Source organism: Triticum urartu, chromosome 1, assembly GCF_003073215.2.
Source record: "Triticum urartu cultivar G1812 chromosome 1, Tu2.1, whole genome shotgun sequence".
In the NCBI taxonomy this organism is placed as follows: domain Eukaryota; kingdom Viridiplantae; phylum Streptophyta; class Magnoliopsida; order Poales; family Poaceae; genus Triticum; species Triticum urartu.
Genome location: NC_053022.1, coordinates 424,717,657 through 424,733,420, shown reverse-complemented (window position 1 = coordinate 424,733,420; position 15,764 = coordinate 424,717,657).

Sequence of the window (15,764 nt, the reverse complement as noted above, 5' to 3'; positions counted from 1 at the left end):
TGAATGCTCATATTGGCTCCCACATATTCTTCAAAGATCTTTATCGGTCAATCCGCATAACAACATACGTTGTTCCCTTTGTCATCGGTATGTTACTTGCCCAAGATTCGATCGTCGGTATCCTCATACCTAGTTCAATCTCGTTACCGGCAAGTCTCTTTACTCGTTCCGAATGCATTATCATGCAACTAACTCATTAGTCACATTGCTTGCAAGGCTTATAGTGATGAGCATTACCGAGAGGGCCCAGAGATACCTCTCCGAAACTCAGAGTGACAAATCCTAATCTCGATCTATGCGAACCCAACAAACACCTTCGGAGACACCTGTAGAGCATCTTTATAATCACCCAGTTATGTTGTGACATTTGATAGCACAAAAGGTGTTCCTTCGGTATTCGGGAGTTGCATAATCTCATACTCATAGGAACATGTATAAGTCATGAAGAAAGTAATACTAAGCCAACGAATGAAACTGTAACGATCATAATGCTAAGCTAACGAATGGGTCTTGTCCATAACATCATTCTCCTAATGATGTGATCCCGTTCATCAGATGACAACACATGTCTATGGTTAGGAAACATAACCATCTTTGATAAACGAGCTAGTCAAGTAGAGGCATACTAGGGACTCTTTCCTTTGTCTATGTATTCACACATATACTAAGTTTCCGGTTAATACAATTCAAGCATGAATAATAAAGATTTATCATGAAATAAGGAAATAAATAATAACTTTATTATTGCCTCTAGGGCATATTTCCTTCAGTCTTCCACTTGCACTAGAGTCAATAATCTAGTTCACATCGTCATGTGATTTAACACAAATAGTTCACATCTTCATGTGATTAACACCCATAGTTCACATCGCCATGTGACCACCACTGTCGAATGTGGGGTTCTGGAAACCCTTAAGGTTCGAACACTGGGGTGCGCATGAAGTCTTTCTCTCCTACCGATCTATGCCCTAGCTCGCTAAGATCTCGCGGACGAACTCGACAAACTCGCAACACAGAGAGACATGGGGTTTATACTGGTTCGGGCCACCGTTGTGGTGTAATACCCTACTCTAGTGTGGTGGTGCTGGATTGCCTCTAGGGCTGATGATGAACAGTACCAGGGAAGAACAGCCTCCTGAGGTTGAAGTGTTCTTGTGGCTAGGGTAGGCTCTTGATCAGGTTGGATCAAGCTAAGATGAGATGCCTCTACTATGGTGGCTAGCTCTACTTATATAGGCCCTGGTCCTCTTCCCAAATATCGAGCGAGAAGGGAGCCAACAACGGCGGGCAAATTTGAAGGGGGGCATCTAGTACAAGCTATCCTGACAAAAGTGGTCTTCGCCTGCGGAAAGCTCTGGTGGTGACGCCGTGTTGGGCTCCACGATGGCCTCCGCCTTGCCTTCCTCCTGGTCTTGGTCTCGTTGCACCAATATAGCAACCTTTGCCTGATGCCTCGGTATTCTTCACCTGCGCTGCACTCCTTAGCACCAAAGAGGAAATAAGGACGCTGCGCGCGCTGGCGCCCGCCTGGTGTCGTTCATCATGGCTCACGTCATGAGAGCCTCGTGTGGTTTGCCCCGCCTTGATATCTCCGCTCCTCGTGAGCCTACCTGGCTAGGCCACTCCAGAGGAGGTCTTGCATCGTCCGCCTCGCGAGGCTTGAACCCTCGCGAGGGTCTTGGATGCCTTGTTGATGAAGATGGGTCGTACGGCCTGCTGGCTTAGCCACGCCATGGGCCACATGCAGGCAAGTCTGGGGACCCCCGTTCCCAGAATGCTGACAGTAGCCCCCGGGCCCAAGGTGCGCTTGGGCTTGGCTTCGCAGCGAAGCCAAGGGTCAAGTTCGGAGCACCGCGGGCCCCAAAAGCCTGCGGTCTTGGTTGATGCGTGGCGGTTGATTGGACGTTGGCGTCTTTGCTTCCCTACGCTGCCTCGGCAACTTCACGACTTGACAAGTCCCTGCTACATGCAAGGAAAACCATCATTACCTGCGATCGTGGGAGGCGCCGGTTGGCCTTCTCTTGTTATAAATGGGGAGGGGGGGTGGAGCCTCCATCGCCCATCTCTTCCTTGCTTGTTTGCTTCTTCCTCCCCGCTCCACTGCTGACAACAATGGCGCCTATCAGAAGGTTTTCTGCCGAAGAGAAAGGAAAGGCTCCCTGTGATGATCCGGGGCCACTTCCGCCATAGAAGAGGTCGATCCATCACCGTGATGAATCGGCGATGTAGGTGGTGTCGAGGCCTTGGTGCAAGCGGCCTCCTCCGGGGTACCCGCTACCCTTGTACGCCCGAGCCGAGGGCTCGGGAGGACGGAGCGACGGGAAGCGCCGCCCACGCCGTGTCCGGGGTCGCCGCACCACGGCGACGCATGCCGTCGCCCCAGGGATCCACGCCGCGGACTCCTCGTGCGAGTTGGTGCTGTGGGCGCCGATGCCTCCGAGCTCCTGGATCCGCTTCCCGCGGTTCTTCTCCGATGTGATGTCGCCGAGGGGGCCTCTCGAGCTCTGGTTGCAGCACGTCGACTGCAGCGCTCCGGCGCCTGGAGCGGAGATCGAAGCGGTTCCCACCGGCAAGATCTTCATGACCCGCAGCTGGGGGGTGATCTCATGGGTCTGCCGTGCGAGGGGTGCCCTCGCGATCCACTTCGAGTATGACGGCGCTTCCACGCTCTTCTTCAAGGTCTTCGACGCCGAGGGCCGCCGCCTGGAGTGCTGCTCCGGAGAGGAGAGCCAAACTAACATGCGCTCCGCTCGCGGCTACTCCAGCAGCAGCAGCCCTTGGGAGTCCAGCAGCTCTCCTGAGCTTTACGAGACTCCGGAGACGAGTGATGACAGCTACGTGGCCCCGAGCTCTCGCCACGCTCGGAGCAGAGCTGCGTCACCGCTAATCTGGATGGTGTTGGTGCCGGCCCCCCATGGCTCATTGTTGATGATGGCGTTCGCCACGGAAGGGTTTAGATAGGATTCCCCTTAGTAGCAGCTTTTGTTTCCTGCGAAGGATCATGAATCACCCCGTGGGGGCATGTAAGGGTTTGTAATGTCTTTGGTGCTTATCTTCCTTGTTATGAAAACTTGGCGAGTGCATGTCCCGTTAAGGCTTGGTCCCCCCTCTCTTTCCTCGCGATGGCTTGTTGCTCTACGCTGACAGGTCCCCGTCCCCAGGTAGGCTACAGCCATCGCTGGTATGCCAGGTCATGTGCCGTGGTCAAGGCCAGGAGGTGTGCGGCCCGAGGTCCAGTAAGAGCCCCTGAGGCGCGATGCTCGGGAGGTCCCCCTTAGCGCTCAAGCAACCATGGTAAGGCGAGAAAGGGAGTTAACGTGGCCACAACGGGGTTGCGGCGAGGCATGAGGGAGCATTAAGCCCAAACATTTAGCTGATCCGAGGGCGGGACTTATCTTGTTGACTTCATGGCGACTCCTGACGTTGCGCTAGGGCTGCGCGCCTACTCGTGCGGCATAGCTGGGCCGGCCCATACGAGTTTCCCTCCCCTCATGCTCTCCTTAGTACTCTACGTCCTCAGGTCCCGGCCCTCGAGCGAGCTCAGCCGCTGCTGGTATGCCAGGTCGCGATGCAGTGGTCAAGGCCAGGGGTGAGGGCTGGAGAGCCAGTAAGAGCTCCTGAGTCGTGATGCTCAGGAGCCCCCCTTTTAACGCGCAAGCAATTGTACGAGAGAAAAGGAGACTCGCGGTGCCACCTGCTATCCTTCCCACGGGATCCCTGTGAACCGGCTCAAGAAGAAACACGGTTTGCCGTTACAGTTGTCAGCCTGCCACTGGTTGCTCTGGATGAGGTGAAGGCACTGAGGGCCTGGTGAGGTGACGTGCGTGGGGCGTCCCGCGAGCCAGAGCTCGACCGCTCAGGTTTGTCGACGTGACAGGGACGGACCCGTGCACCAGCGCCATGCCTGTGTGGAGGCCCCGAGAGAGGCGATGATTGAGCAGGTGGTAGTAGTTGGCAGGTTAAGCATGGAGAGCATATCAGCTTAGGTAAATGCAGGAAGATACATGCCATCGGGTCCGGCCCGAGCTGCTTGGGGATGATGTAGCCCGAGGGGCGCCCCCAGGAAGGTAAGCTGAAGACATAAGCAAAAGGGATACATGCCACAGGGACGGACCCATGTGGCCTGGGAATAATGCAGCCCGAGGGGCGCTCCCAGCTAAACGAGCTTGGGAGATGTCACCTGGTTCTGTAGACGAAGTAGAGTTGGTGCAGCTGAAGGCATGCGTCAAAGTAATGACCCCTCATGAGCCACCGGGGCCCTGAGCCTCGGGAGGCTCTGGGGGCTCGGGAGATTCCCTGAAGACCGTCTCCATCTCCTCCAGGACGGCGTGGTACCTGGCCTCCTGAGCCGCCAGGACACGCCGCATGTCGCGCTGATAGGCTGACGCCACGCTCGGCAAGCCGAAGGGCATGCGAACATAGCTGTCTGGCGGGCCCTCGTAGCGGCCCACACGTGAAGGCCAGAAGCACTCCTGAGATGCGGCCCTATTGTGCCCTGGGACATTGATGCAGACACGCAGCCCATCATCCTCGCCAGGATGGGGAGCTGTGCCTCGTGAATGGCGGTCGCCGCGCATGGCTCCTGCATCTTGCAGTTCCTGGGTGGTCTTGGTGATGAACTCCTGAGTGGTGGGCACTCCCTGCCCTGTGCTCTCCTGAGGAACATGTGTCGCAAAGCACACTTCCAGGTGGTGCCCATGCGCCTGCCTCGTGAGGTTGGCAAGGTCAGAGGCCCTCTAGAAGAGAGCCCCCGAGCCCTGCCTGAGGAGGGCGCTGGGCGCGCCTTCCTATGCGATGGAGGGAGGCGCCCCTGGGATGGACGCCGATCCTAATGAGGCCCTTGCCGCGATGCCATCCTCCTGAGGTCCTGCGCGGCACCGGCTTCTTTTTCTTGGGGATGGCCTCTGGAGGGCCTTCACTTCTGCTGTCGGGGTCATCGATTGCTGTAGCTTGGAAGGCGCGCTTGAGGGAGCACACCGCATCCCTCTATTCACATGGGACCGTGATGATTCCTCCGCTTCCTGGCATCTTGAGGACGTTGTAGCCGTGATGGGTGACCGCCCTGAACTTGGACAGGGCTGGATACCCGAGGATGGCATTGTAGGGCAGGCAGATGTGCGCGACGTCGAAGTCGATAAGCTCGGTGCGGTAGTTCTTACGCTCCCCGAAGGTGACAGGCAGGCGGACCTGCCCTATCGGTGTGGTGGAACCGTCGGTCACTCCTGAGAAAGGCTTGGTGGGCTGGAGCTGTTCATATGGCACTTGGAGGTTGTCGAACGTGTCGACGGACATGACATTGAGCCCTGCGCCGCCGTCGATAAGGGTCTTGGTGAGCTGCACATTGCTGATGACTGGGGAAAACAACATAGGGAGGGCGCCAGTGGTGGCTGCGCACTTGAGCTGATCTGCCGAGTTGAATGTGATGGCGCATTGGGGCCATTTGAGCGGGCGCGTGGCCTCGAGCTTGGGGAGCACCGTGTTCACCTCGCGAGCGAACTGTTTGAAGATGCGCTAAGAGGCTGGGGCCAGGGCACTGCCCAAGATGCAGCCGATTGTGCGCGGCTCCTGGAAGCCTCATACGTCTCCAACGTATCTATAATTTATGAAGTATTCATGCTATTATACTATCCTTCTAGGATGTTTTATATGCATTTATATGATATTTTATATGATTTTTGGGACTAACCTATTAACCTGGAGCCCAGTACCAGTTTCTGTTTTCTTCTTGTTTTAGAGTATCACAGAAAAGGAAAACTAAACGGAGTCCAATTGACGTGCCACTTGACGGAGATCATTTTTGGACCAGAAGAAGCCCACAAAGTACCAGAAGCAGGCCAGAAGAGTCCCGAGCTGCCCACGAGGATGGGGGGCGCGCCCCCTACCTCGTGGACAGCCCTGAGACCTCCCTGACGTGAAATCAATGCAAAACTCTTCTATATATACCCAAACTTCCAGAAAGAAACCTAGATCGGAAGTTCCGCCGCCGCAAGCCTCTGTAGCCACAAGAAGTCAATCTAGGCCCTCTCCGGCACCCTGCTGGAGGGGGCCATCATCACCGGTGGCCATGGAGGAGTATCCCGGAGGGGCCATCATCATCATGAAGGCCAAGGACCAGAGGGTGGAGGCCATGGAGGAGCAAGCACAACGGGGAGAACCTCTCCTCCTCTCTTCCGGTGGCGCCGGAGTGCCATCGGGAGGGGAATCATCGCCATGGTGATCGTCTTCATCAACATCACCATCCTCATCTCTTTTACGCGGTCCACTCTCCCGCACCCCGCTGTAATCCCTACTTGAACATGGTGCTTTATGCCACATATTATGATCCAATGATGTGTTGCCATCCTTTGATGTTTTGAGTAGATATCTTTTGTCTTTGGGTTGATTGATGATCTAGATTGGTATGAGTTGTATGTTTTACTTTGATGTTGTCCTATGGTGCCCTCCGTGTCACGCAAGCGTGAGGGACTCCTGTTGTAGGGTATTGCAATACGTTCATGATTCGCTTATAGTGGGTTGGTGAGTGACTGAAACACAAAGCCGAGTAAGAGGGATTGTTGCGTATGGGAATAAAGAGGACTTGATGCTTTAATGCTATGGTTGGGTTTTACCTTAATGATCTTTAGTAGTTGCGGATGCTTGCTAGAGTTCCTATCATAAGTGCATATGATCCAAGTAGAGAAAGTATGTTAGCTTATGCCTCTCCCTCATATGAAACTGCAATAGTGATCACCGGTCTTGTCAACGGTTGCCTAGGACAATTCCGCACACCAATCCACCATTATTCCACACTCGCTATTTATAATATTTAGTAATATATTCTAAATTTATGATAACAACACCTACTTTCATATTTTAGCTCTCCGATATCATACGAAGTTATCCTCTTGATACCCACAACGTAGTTTTATTTGTCGTTTCTAGTTGGAAGCAAACATTCGGTGTACGTAGAGTCGTATCAGTGGCAGATAGGGCTTGAGAGAATATTGATCTTACCTTTAGCTCCTTGTGGGTTCGACACTCCATACTTATCACTTCCACCTTTGGAAATTGCATGATTCCCTGCACTTGGGGATTATCAATCTCTTTTCTGGCGCCGTTGCCGGGGAGCAATAGCGTGGGGTTGATATTCTCATGTGTGCTTGTTTGCTTTCTTCACTAATTAGATTTTGTTTTTCCTTTTTGTTTCTGTTTAGTTGTGGGTGAAACATACAAAAAAATTAAAAATTAAAATACAAAAAATTTACTTGCCTTTCATGCCTAAAAAGTTTTTCAAAAAGAGAAGTGATTGGAAAGTTATGCATTGAAGAAGTGAGGGTCGACCTTGAGCACTTGTGTTCATGCTCATGGAAACAATGTAGAATTTTTCATGGAAGTTTCTCTGTAAATAATTATCCTCTTGTATATATTCATTGTATTATAAAAATAATGAGCCAAGCTTTGGTTTTAGGATGATTAGATTGCTTGTTTACTATGTGCAGAACAAAAACAGAAACTTTGGCTGTAGTGCGTGAATTTACATTTTTTTACTGGAAAGTCAAATGGGTCTGAAACTTTTTTCACATTAATTCTGTACAAATTTTTCAAATTTTCATATTTATTTCATAACTTTAGGAGTTACAGAAGTTTGCTAAACTTCCATATTACTACAGACTGTCCTGTTTAAGACAGATTCTGTTTTTGATGCATTGCTTGCTTGTTTTGACGAAACTATCGGTCTCTATCAGTGGATTAAGCCATGGAAAAGTCATATTACAGTAGCTATAATGCAAAAACAAAATGTGAATTGGTTTGCAACGGTACTTATAGTAGTGATTTGCTTTGTTATACTAATGGATCTCACAAAGTTTTTGTTAAGTTTTTGTGGACGAAGTGTTCGAAGAATGAGGAGTTACCGATGTGAGAAGAATAAAAAGAAGCAAGAGTTAAAGCTTGGGGATGACCAAGGCACCCCAAGTAAATATTTCAAAGGATACTCAAGCATCTAAGCTTGGGGATACCCCGGTTGGCATCCCATCTTTCTTCTTCAACAATTATCGGTATACCTTGGTTTTTGTTTTGTTCACATGATTTGTGTCCTTTGTGTTTTTGTTTTCCATTTAAGAACCATGCTAGTATGAGATGTCCCTTCATAAATTTATAGAATACTTCATGTGCTTCACTTAAATCTTTTAAGTATGATCTTACAGAATTGCTCTTTGTGCTTCACTTAAATCTTTTAAGTATGATCTTATAGAATTGCTCTTTGTGCTTCACTTAAATCTTTTGAGTATGGTTTTATAGAATGCTTGATGTGCTTAACTTATACATTTTTGATCTTGGATATTGGTTAGTTGTAGAATGCTCCATGAACTTCACTTATATCTTTTGGAGTATGAATAATACTATCATTTAAAGTGGGTTTGGAAGAGTGTCAACTTTAGGAATTAGTGATCCCACTATTTTGGAAGTCTTGAATCTTAGTGTGATATTTATGAAAGTGGATTTGGAAGAGTGTCAACTTTAGCTAGTAATGATTCCACTATTTCGGAAGAGGTCCCAATTAAGTATGAGAACAAAGTTACTATCCATGATGCTACTGAAAATTATTATGAGGGAGGAATACATTCTTGTAGGAGTTGCAATAATATCAAGTTCCCTCTCTATGTGCTTAAAGTTTTGAAGTTATACTTGTTTTGCCTTCCTATGCTAGTTGATTCTTGTTCCCATAAGTTGTGTGCTCACAAAATCCCTAGGCATAGGAAGTGGGTTAGATTTAAATGTGCTAGTCATATTCTTCAATATGCTCTTCTTGTGCTTCAATTCCTATCTTTTATGAGAGCATCATTGAAATCATCATGCCTAGCTAAAAGGCATTAAAGAAAAGCCCTTGTTGGGAGACAACCCAATATTTACCCTTACTGTTTTTGCGTATTTACATGATTAAGCTACTGTAGTAATCATGTTTTATAGCTTTTGTTTCAATAAACTGCCAAGTAAGACCTTTGGGAAGACTTGGGTGAAAGCTAATGTGATCTTGCTGTAAAAAACAGAAACTTTGCGCTCATGAGAATAGATGTAATTTTTTACAGAAGAATGATTTTGAGTTGATTCTTTTTGAAGAAGATTAATAGACAAATTCCTCACGTCAGCCAGTTTATTTCATAATTTTTGGAGTAGCGGAAGTATAGTTATTCTTCAGATAATTACAGACTGTTCTGTTTCTGACAGATTCTGTTTTCATTGCATAGTTTGCTTGTTTTCTAATTTCTATGACTTATATTCCTCAATATAAATTGTAGAAATGATATGGTACAGTAGGAATTGTGTGAGAACAATTATGAACCTTGTCTTTGACATTACCAAAGTGAATGGTTTGCTCTTTATCATACTAACCTATCTCACGAAGTTTGGTTAAGTTTTGCGTGATTGAAGTTTTCAAGTTTTGGGTGAGATATCGATATGAGGAGAATAAGGAGTGGAAAGACCCTAAGCTTGGGGATGCCCAAGGCACCCCAAGGCAATATTCAAGGAAGACTCAAGCGCCTAAACTTGGGGATGCCCCCGAAGGCATCCCCTCTTTCATCCTCAAAACTATCGGTATACCTTACTCGGAGCTATATTTTTATTCGTCACATGATATGTGTTTTGCTTAGAGAGTATTTTCAATTTTACTTGGTGTTTGAATAAAATCATTGGATCTGAAATATTGAATGAAAAAGAATCCTCCCATGGCTAGTTAATTATTTGACTACTCAGTGTTCTTCACTCATATCTTTTGGAGTAGTTTGTCATTTACTCATGTGCTTCACGTATATCCTATGAGTAAATGGTTGAATAAATTGAATGTCATAAACCTGAATTTATATATGTTTCATATGCTTATAACATGGGGAGTAATGACTTCACACATAGTAAGTATAGGTAGTAAACTTATTGAAAGTTAGCAAACATAGAATTGGTCACTTGAACAATTCATGAAAGAATATTGAAGGAAGAGAGGTTTCACATATAAATATACTATCTTGGACATCTTTTATGATTTGGAGCACTCATTAAAATATGACATGCTAAAGAGTTGATGTTGGACAAGGAAGACAACGTAATGGGTTATGTTTTGTTATATCTGAAATAAAGTATATTGTCATGGATCATCCAACATGTTGAGCTTGCCTTTCCCCCTCATGCTAGCCAAATTCTTTGCACCAAGTAGAGATACTACTTGTGCTTCCAAATATCCTTAAACCAAGTTTTGCCATGAGAGTCCACCATACCTACCTATGGATTGAGTAAGATCCTTCAAGTAAGTTGTCATCGGTGCAAGCAATAAAAATTGCTCTCTAAATATGTATGATTGATTGGTGTGGAGGAAATAAGCTTTATACGATCTTGTGATGTCGAAGAAATAAAAGCGACGGACTGCATAATAAAGGTTCATATCACAAGGGGCAATATAAAGTGATGTTCTTTTGCATTAAGATTTTGTACATCGAACCCTGAAAGCGCATGGCAACCTCTGCTTCCCTCTGCGAAGGGCCTACCTTTTATTATTATCTTCTACCTTATGCAAGAGTCATGGTGATCTTCACCTTACCTTTTTACATTTTATCCTTTGGCAAGCACAGGGTGTTGGAAAGATCCTGATATATATATATATATATATATATATATATATATATCTAATTGGATGTAAGTTAGCATGAGCTATTATTGTTGACATTACCCTTGAGGTAAAAGGTTGGGAGGCGAAACTATAAGCCCCTATCTTTCTCTGTGTCCGATTAAAACTCCATAACCACAAGTATTGCGTGAGTGTTAGCAATTGTGAAAGACTAAATGATAGTTGAGTATGTGGAGTTTGCTAAATCAAAGCTCTGACATAGACTCTTCCTGAAAATAAGATGAATTGCAATTGTTTGATGACTGAGAATATTGTTTGTTAGTTTTCAGGAAAGTTTATGATCTATACTTTAACATGTGATTAGCTTGTTACTTTATCATGAGAAGTTTTATGAGATGAGCTACTATTATGACATGTAATAATGCTAGAAAAAGTGATGGAATTATCATTGATCAAACTTAAGCACTTGCTAGCATTCACACTCATAAATTATTTCTTTTATCATTTACCTACTCGAGGATGAGCAGGAATTAAGCTTGGGGATGCCGATACGTCTCCAACGTATCTATAATTTATGAAGTATTCATGCTATTATACTATCCTTCTAGGATGTTTATATGCATTTATATGATATTTTATATGATTTTTGGGACTAACCTATTAACCTAGAGCCCAGTGCCAGTTTCTGTTTTCTTCTTGTTTTAGAGTATCAAAGAAAAGGAAAACTAAACGGAGTCCAATTGACGTGCCACTTGACGGAGATCATTTTTGAACCAGAAGAAGCCCACAGAGTACCAGAAGCAGGCCAGAAGAGACCCGGGCTGCCCACGAGGGTGGGGGGCGCGCCCCTTACCTAGTGGACAGCCCGGAGACTGCCCTGACGTGAAATCAACGCAAAACTCTTCTATATATACCCAAACTTCCAGAAAGAAACCTAGATCGGAAGTTCCGCAGCCGCAAGCCTCTGTAGCCACAAGAAGTCAATCTAGGACCTCTCCGGCACCCTGCCGGAGGGGGCCATCATCACTGGTGGCCATGGAGGAGTATCCCGGAGGGGCCATCATCATCATCATGAAGGCCAAGGACCAGAGGGTGGAGGCCATGGAGGAGGAAGCACAAGGGGGAGAACCTCTCCTCCTCTCTTTCGGTGGCGCCGGAGTGCCATCGGGAGGGGAATCATCGCCACGGTGATCGTCTTCATCAACATCACCATCCTCATCTCTTTTATGCGGTCCACTCTCCCGCACCCCGCTGTAATACCTACTTGAACATGGTGCTTTATGCCACATATTATGATCCAATGATGTGTTGCCATCCTTTGATGTTTTGAGTAGATATCTTTTGTCTTTGGGTTGATTGGTGATCTAGATTGGTATGAGTTGTATGTTTTACTTTGATGCTGTCCTATGGTGCCCTCCGTGTCGCGCAAGCTTGAGGGACTCCCGCTGTAGGGTGTTGCAATACGTTCATGATTCTCTTATAGTGGGTTGGTGAGTGACTGAAACACAAACCCGAGTAAGAGGGATTGTTGCGTATGGGAATAAAGAAGACTTGATGCTTTAATGCTATGGTTGGGTTTTACCTTAATGATCTTTAGTAGTTGCGGATGCTTGCTAGAGTTCCAACCATAAGTGCATGTGATCCAAGTAGAGAAAGTATGTTAGCTTATGCCTCTCCCTCATATGAAACTGCAATAGTGATCACCGGTCTTGTCAACGGTTGCCTAGGACAATTCCACACACCGATCCACCATTATTCCACACTCGCTATTTATAATATTTAGTAATATATTCTAACTTTATGATAACAGCACCTACTTTCATATTTTAGCTCTCTGATATTATACAAAGTTATCCTTTTCATACCCACAACGTAGTTTTATTTCTCGTTTCTAGTTGGAAGCAAAAATTCGGTGTACATAGAGTCGTATCAGTGGCAGATAGGGCTTGAGAGAATATTGATCTTACCTTTAGCTCCTTGTGGGTTCGACACTCCATACTTATCACTTCCACCTTTGGAAATTGCTACGATGATTCACTTCACTTGGGGATTATCAAAGCCCCCAGCCCCCTCGTCCTGATGGTGGTCGTTGTTCCTTCTTAGTGGCGGCAGCGGGGGAAGACCGGCGTTGCCTTGGGGACGATCCTCACGAGGCTGATCCCTCCAGGCGCCCTCGCGAGGTTGGTCCTACCAGCGGTCCTCGAGAGGCCTGTCGCGCCATTCCTGGCGCGGGCCACAGTCGTCCCACCGTCCGCCTCCTCGTCCTCCTCCGCGGCCGTAGCCCCAGTCGCTGCGCTCGAGGCGTCGACCGAAGCGTCCTTCTCGTATGGCTCTGAGCTCTTGACAGTTGCTTTTGTGGGTGTTCAGGTTGTGGAAGGTGCAGAATAGTCGGCTGTTCTTGGAAGACTCGGGCTGATCTCTGCCCCGCTTGGTGTCAGGCTCTGCTGCGAGCACAACTGCCTCCTTGCGCTTCACGTCCTTGGCCTTGGTTTTCTTCTCCTCTGCGCCCATGGCTGGCAGCTCAGGGAGAGAGAGGCGCCCCTCCTCAGCTCTTGCACACTTGGTCGCTAGGTTGAACAACTCCTGAGAGGTGTAGAGCTCCTCGTGGATGGCGAGCCCTTCCTTCATCTTGACGTCGCGGATGCCGTCTGAGAACGCGGAGATGATGGCTTCGTCCGTGACCTTGGGGATCTTGAGTTGGGTGTTGTTGAAGCACTGGATATACTTCTGGAGAGTCTCTCCCGGTTGTTGCTTGATGCGGCGCAGGTCACCCGCGGCTGGCGGGCGGTCGTGAGTGCCCTGGAAGTTGGCAATGAAGCGGTCGCGCATCTCGTCCCAAGAGGAGATTGAGGCGTGTTGCGGGTTCAGGAGCCAGGAGCGAGCTCCATCCTTGAGAGCCATGGGAAACCAGTTCGCCATGACTTTTTCATCGCCGTTGGCTTCTTCGATGCTCAGCTCGTAAAGCTGCAGGAACTCCGTGGGTTCGGCGGTGCCGTCGTAGCGAGGATGCAGATCTGGCTTGAACTTGCCTGGCCAAGCGACGCTACAGAGGTTGCCCGGGCAGCATGCTATGGTTGCCGGGGCCCGCTTCAGAGGTGGAGCTTGGTCTTGACGAGGCCCGCGCTGCGTCGCTGCGGGCGGGGCGCAGTCTTGACGAGGCGGCACGGGAAGCGCAGGTGCAGCTTCTCGCGGCCGAGGGATTTCTTGGCAGCTTCTCTCTTTGTGCGCGGGCACCAGGCACGGAGGATCACGCCGCAGAGCCGCGTGCCTTGGTGCCAAGGCACCATCTTGGGGCAGAGGTGGTGGAGGCACGCCATGAGCCTCGTCGCCCATGGATGGTTGAGAGAGAGGCAGAGAGAGGGACGGCGTCGGAGAGCCCCCTGCGGCGCGGACGAGCTCGGCGACGCAGTCGAGCCACTCCTCATAGAGGTCGTCGACGGGGCGGTAGCGCAGGAGTTTGTTCACTGCGAGGTGCGCGGCCCACGCCTCCATGGTAGCACGGCGCGCGTGAGACGAAGAATCGGCAGGGGTCAGTGATTCAGTGGCGGTGCGGCCATCCTGCCGCACCGAAGGATGCAGTGAGGACGCCTGCTGCTCGTTCCCCATCGAGCGGGTGGCAGCGTTGGCGGCGAGAGATGGAGAACCACAAGTTGGCCCGCCAACGGGAGCCGTCTGAGCGACGCGAGCGGTGTGGGCAGCCCAACGCTCAGCCCGAGCACGGCGGGCGTCCGCCATGGAGACGACGGAGCGATGGAGCGATGAACTGATGGAAGGGAAGCTACGGCGCACCCCTACCTGGCGCGCCAAATGTCGGATGTGGGTGTGGGGACCCCGACTCATAAGTCGAGATCACCGAATGCACGTGTACAGTGATCCCAGAGATCAATGCTCACTGAACACACAGAAGCTGAATAACAAGAGTCTTACATCCATACATACTATCTTACACAAATTATGACCATTATGGTCAAGTCTTACATTGAGAAAGCCTTAAGGGCTGAACATCAAATGAAACACAAGCAGCGGAAATCTTCGTCGATAAGTAGAACCCATGCCATCTGTCTTAACCCTACTGGCATTCTGACTGGGAAGCGTCCTAGTTCGCATGTTCGTCTCGAAAGAATTCTTCTTCGAACTCCGGTTCTTCCATGCCTGGCCAATTAAATAACCAGTGGCAAGCCAATGAGTACTTTGAATGTACTCGCAAGCAACCCATGTTTTGGTTCAAGATACAACAATGCATGATATAGGTAAATTTTTGCAGAAAGCAAGTTTTGAGTGCAATGACATGTTCAAAAACTTGTAAGACATGCATCAGGAGAATTTATTTAACCATGAGGACAAGTTACAGATATCAACATAAATAGAGTGGGTATCAACCCAACTTAATCATGTCAAGTACTTTGACTTGACCCAAGTAGTTCTTCCCACTTATCCAAACACACACACTGGTTTGTAAACATGTGGACGTAGCCCAAGAGCGGTTACCCAACTGTCCTTGACCGTGGACACGGCTATTCAAACAGTTTTACACTCTGCAGAGGTTGCACACTTTACCCACAAGATCCGGGGAACTTTCGTGTCATCCACGCCCCGTGGTACCACAAGTACCCGGGGTAAGCACCCGATCACTATCTTTCCCTAGACGACAATAACAAGGAGTCCACTCGTTGTTCCGTATCCTCAAGATGTACATCGTACGAGATTCACTCGAGATCATAACATCCGAGAGGGGACGCAACGGTGTATCCGGTGCCCTGTAAAGACAGTCATGGTCGCCCTACCTGGCATGACCCCGTCCCAAGAGAGAGCACCAACTCTCCCCCGTCACAAGTAATGTGGGCTCCAAGCTAGTATCGGCCTAAGTAATCAATAATGCCCTTTCCCATATAAGGGTAGAGTGGTTGCACATGTAAGGTTGGAATAACGGTCGCAACTTAAACCAATCCGTTTTTGAAAACAACACACACACTTGCCTCGGTACACCACTTCGCCATCAAGTGGCTACCCAACTCATCATCTCCCTCGGGCATAAGTGGCACCCGACGGGGTTTTCGAAAAGTCCTTTGAAAATACTGGGTCTCCATCACTATGCATATTCCCGTCCCTTTTTGCATAGCACTACTTTAGCATCCTATCTACTCCCACCGGTTGCTTCTTCAACTCT